Genomic DNA, 9,944 nt, shown 5'->3' with positions numbered 1-9,944 from the left:
TAAATACTTTACTTTTCTTATCTTTCTTATTCTTCTCATCTCTTTTTTCCCGTTAATAAATCTTCTTTCACCCTATTCAAATAGAGTGTTGGAAGCTAAAGGACAAGAGTATATGTTCTAAGTGACTATATTCGATTAATATATTTTAATATATTTAATAAACATTCTAAATTAGATTTGTCTGTGTTACCAAAGTAAAATTGCAACCCTAATAAAATCTTAATAAACTATGATAGTCAAGTGACCTATATTTTAGAATTCATGTATATTTTTATTTATATGAGTGTTGGAAAATAGATTTTTAATCGATTAGTGTGTAAGTGAGAAATCCCATGAATTGATAACATGACTTAATTTGAATCGTCGGATTAAGATAGATAAATCAGATTCATCTAAATGAGAGAGTATCCATGCCTCTTTAGATGACTTAATCTCAACCATTGAATTCAAAAAGGAAGACTTGGATGCATCCAAATGAAAAGAAAAAGTACTCTTTTAAATGTAACCTAAGTGAAGAGACATTATATTTTTTTATGAATGGACATTGTGCTCCTTAGGAAGTGATAGGATCTAGATCATTCAATTCAATTTAGATGGATAAGATTTGATTGAAGCAAGAAGTTCTTTTACCCTTCACAAAGTATAAATAAATTCTCTCACATTCTTATTTTATTCATTCAATTCAAAGTAAAGCAAGCATTGCATTCTATACTTACATTTGGAGAATTCTAGAAGCTTCTTTAATTCGAAGATCTTGCGATTTGCAGTGCTGCTATAGCAAGATAAAGTCATTGTATCTTGGGAGATGATTATCGGATTCCATGAGCACCATGTGTGGGACAAATGATCTCAAAAAGATAGAGTCCAACTCTACCTTCGACTTCTCCAAAACAGTATTATACCGTATTCTGCACCCCCCCCCTTAGATTGCACCACCACCACCAAATCCAAGTTTAAAATGAATTTCTGTGCAATCTTGATGGATTCATCATTGATGGCTCCTATTCCACTAGCACATGTGTTGGGATCGTCCCGGTGCAATGCGCGTATTTACACGTTTCGAAAACGTGCGCAGTGGAAATAAAAAAATAATTAAACTAATTATTATCACAACATACGCATGTAAAGCAGTAAATAAACAGCATACAAAGCATGACAAGAAATTAAAATTTTTAGAATAAAAATTATTCTACGTGCACAATTAAAATTTATAAAAAACTAAATAATTCTACGCGTACCTTTCCAATGACGTTTGAGCGAGATTGGTATCAATCGAGTGATCCTCGTCAAAGTCCCTCCTCTACTGGTGATCTACACCAAGCTCTTATCTGGACGGCTTCGGAAGCCACGAGTCGCGTCATCGTCTTCGGCACTAGTCGATGATCGATGACGATCGAATTGAGAGAAGCCTTATTTCAGAAACCACGCAATAACGTTTGTCGTGATTGTTCCGGGACTTTCTAACTATCATCGAAAATCGTATTCTCAGATATAATTTATGATGGTCAACCATTGACCGTTGATTTAGGACAAAAATCAAAAATTATTTTCGATCATGATGGAATAATTCTAGAGAATGATAGATGGTCGTCAGACGACCGAGATTAATAGGTAACATTCGGATAATCTATCGAAAAACTGAAAATGATTTTCGATGATTATACAGAATTCCAACATCAAACCTAATACAATCAGATTCTTCTCCACATAGCCGGAGAGAAAAACAAGGTATTTCTCTTCTTTCTTATAGCAGAACAGAAAAGAACACATCTAGGGTATCCTGCTCCATCTCCTCCTTACCCACACAGGCAACAACCATCTCCGGCAGCAGCAAGCATCTCTAGCAGGAGCGATCTGTCTGGTGGTAGCAAGCTTCTCCAACAAAGCAGAGAGGTCCGATTGATAGGGCTCCGGTGCTCTTCTCCCACGCGGGCAGCAGGGGCAGAGGAGGGCGCTTCCTTCCGGTGGTGGCGGTAGAAGAGAGGGCACCACTGCGTTCTGACGGCGACAATGGCAGCAGAACAGGCGGCGCTGCTCTACTCACGGCAAGAAAACCTCTCTATGCCCGCCACTCTGCAATCCGCCTGAAACCTCCTCGTGCACGGCGGCCATCGGGCGGACGATCGGCCATGACCGGCATCGCTGTGCTCGGGAACTCAGGATGCCAGCGCCAGCACAGGAAGAAGGGGAAGAAGGAATCGGCCGCTGCTTGCTCCTTCGCGCTAGGGTTTTAAGGTGGCAGTCGCATGAAGAGGGGAGGGAGGGCACGAACGCAGGGAGGGAGAGCGGCACAGCGCTAGCGCGTGGAGAAGATAGGCTAGGGTTTCTCATTCACGATCATTTAAAGGATCGCAAACCATCCTTGCTATGTTGCGGTAGAGAAGTGGAGGAGCACAATGCTGAACCGGACCGGGTTCGATTCTCGACTAATGTAGCAAACCCTAATTTTAGGATTTACTGTAGCGAATCGGATTTAATCTTGGGTTCACTAATCAAACAACTTCTGATTTAACCCAAACTAATTTTGTTCGTTTCGTCTTCACAAGACGAAGCTTCTCATCTCTTCCATTTTGCCAAAATCTCTTCCATCGTAAACCAAAACAAAGTTGGTTCAATTCGATTCAAAATCGAATCATTTGGTTTACTAATCAAACAACCTCTGATTTGAATGAAATCAATTTCATTCATTTCGTCTTCATAAGATGAATTTCATCATATTGTCCTTTATCCGGTTCAACCAGACTTTATTTCTCTCATTTTGAGAATCCAATTCTCAAACTCATTTTAAGTCCTTCGGAGAACTTATTGTGCGTGTGACCCAATAGGTTCCCGGTTATGTTGGTCATCCATAATTAACTATTAATTACAGAACGATCATGAGTAGCACCTAGTAGTACATCATGATCCCCAATTGATAAAAAAATCAACGATTAATTTCAGAACATATTCTAAACCCTTCAGTAGCTCCAATTAATCATGTCTTGTTTCTCTCACCGTCTTATACCCGCTTGGTTCAGAATATGGTCTATGTGTCGGTCCCCACTAGGCTGACTACGTCACACCTAGCCCAAGCTGCTTTCTTATCTTGTGGATTCAAGTTACTTGTACATGTGTCCAAAAGTATTGTACTCTTAACATGTAATATTTTGGCCAAAGATTTTTAGTAACAATCCTGACAAGCGGCCGCAAGATATACATCTCCTTTTCTAAGGAGTGGTGAATCCTCTGTGGGCTATTCAAATACCTTCAGACACTTCGACTTATACCCAATCATCTCGGGTCCACACCTCCTCGGAGATGCTTGCTTAAGATGTCAAAGTATAAGTCTCCGTGACCAAGGTGACTTGAATACCTCAAGTCAAAGGAAACTCGCACTTAAATTGCACTGAGATCTTCATTGACATATATATCGAACCATATGATGTCTCAAGGCAGATCACTCCAATGAACTGGTTACTTTTAACCAACATCCACGTTTTATTCTCAACATCCAATGTCTCCAGCAGTGAGATCAGCTGCTTGGTTAACCAAGGAGTTTAAACGTACTAGTCTCAACAGAATTAATGATATCCGTGCTCATTAATTCCTCGACTAAGGATAATTTCAATACATTCATAATTGCACATGTAGAGATGCTCACGAGTTGTGATCCAATCACAAATTCTCTCATGCTATGAATCGTATTGCGGACATTCAATATTTGAGTTTAAGATCCAATCAAACACATATGGAATGTGCACTCAAACAGTGAATTGTTATTTATCCAATAAATAGTATGACTGTAAGGCGATTGCCTTAGGACACCTCTCAAATCTAACAACATGCATGAGAAACCAAAGAAGTTTATAGGTACTAATTTCAAGAGGTATAAGTAAAAGATATTATTTTGCCTAACCTCGCTGAACCTTACGAGGTTCTTATGTGAAGATGTCTCCTCGATATCTCAAGGCGAGACTAATAAAAAGAAGAGGGTGGCATATGATGCTTGGGGACATAGTGACTTTTTATGGTGAACTATATCCTCAATGACTTAGACAACACGTTATACAATATGTATAGTTCAATAACAACTACAAAGAAATTATATGAGAATCTCTTAAAATAAAGTATAAAACAGAAGATGTCAGACTGAAAAATTCATCATTGGAAAATTTTAGACTTCAAGATGATTGATTAAAAAACTGTGATGGCTCAAGTCCAAGAGTTGTAGTTGATCCTACATAGTCTACATGCCGAGGGCATGATAATGAATGAGTCCTTTCAATTTATCACGATAATCGAAAAACTTCCACCTTCATGGAGGAAATTCAAAAATTATCTGAAGTACAAACGAAATAAGATGAGACTTGAAGATCTAATTGTAAGATTGCAAATTGAAGAAGATAATCGTAAATAATCAGAATCAATAAAAATGTCTATGTATGCTAAGACAAATCTGATGGAACCAAACACTGTCAAGAAAAGAAAGTATCCCGACAAAAGGTAGAGCCAAGGAAAGGCCAAGAAGTTCCAATGAACATGTCACAACTGTGGCAAACCGAATCACAAGGTCAAAGACTGCCAACATCCAAAGAAAATCACTCAAGTGCACGTGACTAAAGATAAGTCAGTGCTAATAGACATGTCAGAATTGGACCTGATTACGTTATATTTGAAGCCAACTTGGTAGACAATCCAAGGTAGTGGTGGGTCAATACTAGTGCTACATGGCACATTTGCTCTAACAAAGCCTAGTTTTCAACTTATACCCCTATCAATGAGAGAAAACTAATTATGGACAACTCTGTAACTTCCAACATTGATGGTCTTGGCAAGCTAGTACTGAAGATGACACCAAGTAAAGAAGTGACACTAATTGAAGTGTTTCATGTTCCTAACATTTGAACGAATCTAGTATTAGGGTTGCCTCTTGTCAAAGTTAGTTTCAGGCTAGTATTTGAGTCCAATAAATATATATTGACAAAAATGGTCAATTCATAGGCAGATGGTACATGGAGAACGGTCTACTCAAAATGAATGTAATGGTTGTACACTGTGACTTCATTAGCAATAAAATTATAAATTCTGGTCAAGTGTTCTAATTTATGGCATATTAGACTTGAACATGTAAATTATAACACTTTATGACGACTTATGAATTTGAATCTATTGCCAACATTTAATGTTGATCTAACACATAAATGTGAAATATGTGTTGAAGTTAAAATAATAAAGTTACCTTTCCATTCAGTGAAAAGAAGGACAACCCCTCTAGAATTAATTCACAGTGACATATATGATTTAAAATTCATGCAAACTAGAGGCAAAAAGTATTTTGTTACTTTTATTCATGACTGCACTAGATACTATTATGTGTAACTATTGAAAGGCAAAGATGAAGCCTTAGAAACATTCAAAAATTATAAAATTGAAGTTGAGAATCAACATGGCCAACGAATTAAAATAATTCAGAGTGATTAAGGAGAAGAATATAATAGTCCATTTGATGAATTTTGCATAGCATCTGACATTATTCATCAAACGTCAACACCTTACTCTCCTTAATCAAATGAGATTGTCGAGCATTAGAACCGAATGCTTAAGAAATGATGATTGCTACGTTGATAAGTTCGGATTTACCCTAGAATTTAATTTGCGTGTGTGTGGGGGGGGGGGGGGGGGGGGGGGGGGGGGGACTATTTTATCGGCAAATCAGATTCTTAACAAAATCTCACATAAAAAAAGATAAAATTCCTTATGAGTTATGGAGGGGTCATAAACCTATCTATAAATATCTGAAAGTGTGGAGGTTTTTGACTAAGGTGGAAGTGTCTAAGCCAAAGCAAATCAAGATATAATCAAAGATAATCAATTGTATTTTTATTGGATATGTCAATAATAGTAGTACATACCAAATTTTACTATATAAATAAGCAATTCTTCTTGATGTACATGTTGAAATAATAATATAATCAAAGAATGCTATATTTTTTGAAGATATCTTTCCTTACAAAGAGAAGACAGAAGAGAGTTTAAATAAAAGAACTCATGAAACTACAAATATGGATAATCTTGGAAATAATGAAGAACCAAGACGTAGTAAGAGGGCCAAAATAGGAAAATCATTGTTGGTATTGGAAGCACCGTAGTAAACCTAGTGTTTTGATGTATAACTAAGTGTAAAATTAGGTTATTATGAACTGATGTTCTTATATCAAAGTAAGCAGGTTACATGATAGATGGAAATCCTGGTTGAGCATCAGACAAATGACCAAGTCTTAGGAAAGTTAGGCAAGTGCGAAGTCCTGGTTGGGAACTGGACAGTTGGAGGCTTCAGTTGAGAATCAAGTAGAAAAGTCCTAGTTATGAGCTAGTCAGAGAAAGTCCAAGAGAAGATATCTGGGAGATGTGGTTTGATAGACAAGTCCAAGTGGAGACAGCTAGGAGCTATGGCTTGGTAGACAAGTCCAAATGGAGGCAGTTGGGAGCTATGACTTGGTAGACAAGTCCAAGTGGAGACAGCTAGGAGCTATGTCTTGGTAGACAAGTCTAAAGCTATGGCTTGGCAAATTACACTAGATGGATTAGCTGAAAGCTAAACATCTAGCCAAGATACATGCGAGTAAAGTGAAAATCAATATCATACTGATTATGCGTATCAAGTGCAGGGAAATTAAGTTCAACGATTCTAACAACCGGGAGGGAACTCGGGTGATTGTCTATAGATAACCTTCGACCGTTGGAGTCGAGGTCTTGCAGACCACTAGAGTGAGAGACGAGAAACTGTAGATGCTTTCAAGTGATCGTTATAAATAAAATCCTACAATATAAGAAAGTCAAGTCAAAGAAGGAAGTTGACCTAGTTCTAGGTGATCGGGGGAGTCCGGTCGATCAAAATTTTAGAATTTATTTATTACTAGATAAGCGTTGCAGCTATGTCAGCAGACTCTCTAGTGACTGGGGATGATCCAGTCGATCAAGAGGTGTCATGTCAGCATCCAAAAATAAAAGAAGTCACAAGGGAGAGGTTTTCAACAATTTCATTCTTAATCATTTTCAATGTGCTTGTGCTCATGCTCACATTCAGTGCTTTTAAATACTACTTCTACCACGTGCTACAACATTGCACTTCACATTCCGAATATGGTAACTCAAGTGTAACACTATCATTATATTGTTGTTGTACATTATTATATTCTTATACGTTTTATTTTTAGATTCATTTTAAAGTTTCTCCACGTCTAGAATCTTTCTAGAAAAGAGATAATTATAATAAGAATCAATTTATTTATGTCGTGTGTCCTTACAATTTATGCTATAGAAATCTTGCATGCTTAACTGAGTTAGTTATATACCTGCTTTAATTGCTTATTATTTTTTTGATGTATTACTCTGTCCATATTGTTTAGAATTATTCATCCTTTAAAACTCATAATGCTATTCACTCCCTTTAACGTCGATTTCGATCTTGCAAATTGGTATTAGAGCAGGTTGAGCTGATAGTACACTAGGAAAATCTAATTGGGTGGAACTAATTGAAATTAACTCATCTCATTCTAAATCAGTTAGACTAAGGGATTGTACTAAAGCTAATCAAATTTAAAATTCTTACTTTATTTTTATCTTAGAAAGTGATTGTTATTCTGATATTCAAGAAGACCCCTATGCCTCGCCATCGTCTGAAAGCTAAGTTAGGAATTTTTATTTAACTAGCCCAAAGTAAAATTTGAATCTAACTTAGGATGAATTTTGTATTTTGGGTTCGAACCAATTCAACCTAAAGATCCTACTCTAACTCAACCAATTTTTTTAAACCTTAAATTACTTTGCAAGAAGATTTCAGGACAACTCGTCCTCTACTCTTCAATAACAATAACTTTGCCTATTGAAAAGAAATAATAAAATACTATCTCATGAATGAGATAGAAAATTGGATAAGTGACGTCAAAAAAAAAACTTAAGCAAATGCTTGAGTTACAACTACACTCCAATATGGATTAATTCAAAAACAACTAAGTAAAATTAAACCTTTTAATAGTATTAAAGAATTATGAGAGAAACTCATTGAGCTTCATGAAAGCTCAGTTGAATCACGAACTGCCAAGAAGGACTTATCATTAACTAATTAATTAAAATGCAAACTAATTAAAACTTAAACTAATTAATTAAACTTAACCAACTAAACTTAATCAATTCATTAACCTAAACTTAATTAAAACTTTAATTTAACAAATTAAACTTAAGATTTTAACTTCACAAATTAAACTTGAATAACTTAACAAATTAAATTTAATTAATTAACTTAACTTATTAAAATCTTAATTAATTGACTTTACATTATTTAAACCTTACTTAATTAACTTAACATATTAACTTAAACATTAATTAAACTTTAAACTAAACTCAATCAAATTAAACCTAAAGGCCCAACCCAACTTAATCTGAATGCCCAGATATATATCTAGGCACCTCGAACCTCTTCTCGAACAGTTTGCAAAACTATTTACTTTCCTGTTATACTTTGGATTTTGAACTAACTTGTAATGCAAGAAAGGTGGGGCTAGAACTTTGTGTTTTAGACGCCCTTATTTGGATCTTGGGGATCAGACGGTATAGACGTTCGAATTGGTTCCAAATGATCAGATGTCAGTGGAACGGGTCAGCAAGACAGATGAGGTGACAAAGTCCTAGTGGTCGAGACACCTCAAACTCCAGGCATCTGAAAAAATTCTAAGCGCCCGGATCTGGATAAGACATTGCAGAGTTAAAGTTGATTCGACAACCTCAACGTCAACATCTAGGCACCCGAAAGATACTGAGTCAGCATCGAGAGTGGATCAACAGGACATCGTGGAGGTGCTCAGAAAGACTTCCAGACACCTGAATCAGTCCATATAAGCAGCCTCAAGGTGGAACCCTAGAAGTATCTGAATACGTCTCAATGACGATTGTCTGCATGAAATTCTACGATCCAGAACGTCGTTATAATGTCGAGAAGTTACACCATTTACTGCACATCCATACTCTCGATCGGTAAATTATTTATTGCTTTTGTACTTAAAATTTTAGGATGGTATACGTGTTACCGATCCTAATTGATTTTGTAAAAGCGATAAACTCCTTTTCGTAAGAGGAAAGTTATTTAGTTAATTGTCCATCGAAAACGATCACTAATCGTGAGCCTTGGAGTAGTAGCCTATGCCTATGAACCAAGTAAAACCAACTGCACACATTATTATTATTTTCTGCTGCAAGTTCTAATTATGCAAAGGTTTTTCGTAAAAAGAGTGAAAATGCAAAGAAGCGATATTCATCCCCCTCTAGCGCTCCTAATCGATCCTACAGCTGGGTCAGTTTTGACTCCGCTGCATCTTATCCTTCTCTGGATGCCTGGAGCCATCTAGGCACCTGGAAGCTGATGTGTCTTCGACCACTCCTAGCTCGCCCACCTCATCCGCCTCGTTGGCTCGATCGGCTGGCATCCAGGCGCCTAGACCCAATTTGGGCGCTTGGACTATCCGACCGTCTGAAATCCAAAGTTTCGGTCTTTTAGTTTCCTACACTATAGTTAGTACAAAACATATAATAGAAAACTTTGACAGTTTTTCAACTGTCTGGTCTTGACTTTTAGGTTTCCAGTGAAATCATAGGTCAGACCAATGCCTACTGTTCCCTTCAACGAAACGCATCCTCACCAACTCCTCTCAGGAGAGATTACCTTTGCCAACCATCCAATCCTCTAAACCTGATTGGACTTTTACTCAGCATCCGATCCTCGACCTCTAGAACTTTCCTCTAATGTCCGATCTTTGCTGACCCACTGATCCTCGACCCCTAGAATTTAACTCTCATTTATATTATCCGACATTTAAATCTTTTGTGTAACATTGTGCAAATATTTGCAAAAAAAAAAAATTCTATTTACTCCTAAAGCTCTTCAGTTTCATCTACAAATCATATAAAAT

This window comes from Curcuma longa, chromosome 2, assembly GCF_044706935.1.
Source record: "Curcuma longa cultivar G26 ecotype Majalengka, Jawa Barat chromosome 2, ITB_CL_G26_1.1, whole genome shotgun sequence".
Taxonomy (NCBI): Eukaryota; Viridiplantae; Streptophyta; class Magnoliopsida; order Zingiberales; family Zingiberaceae; genus Curcuma; species Curcuma longa.
This window is presented reverse-complemented; position numbering follows the sequence as displayed.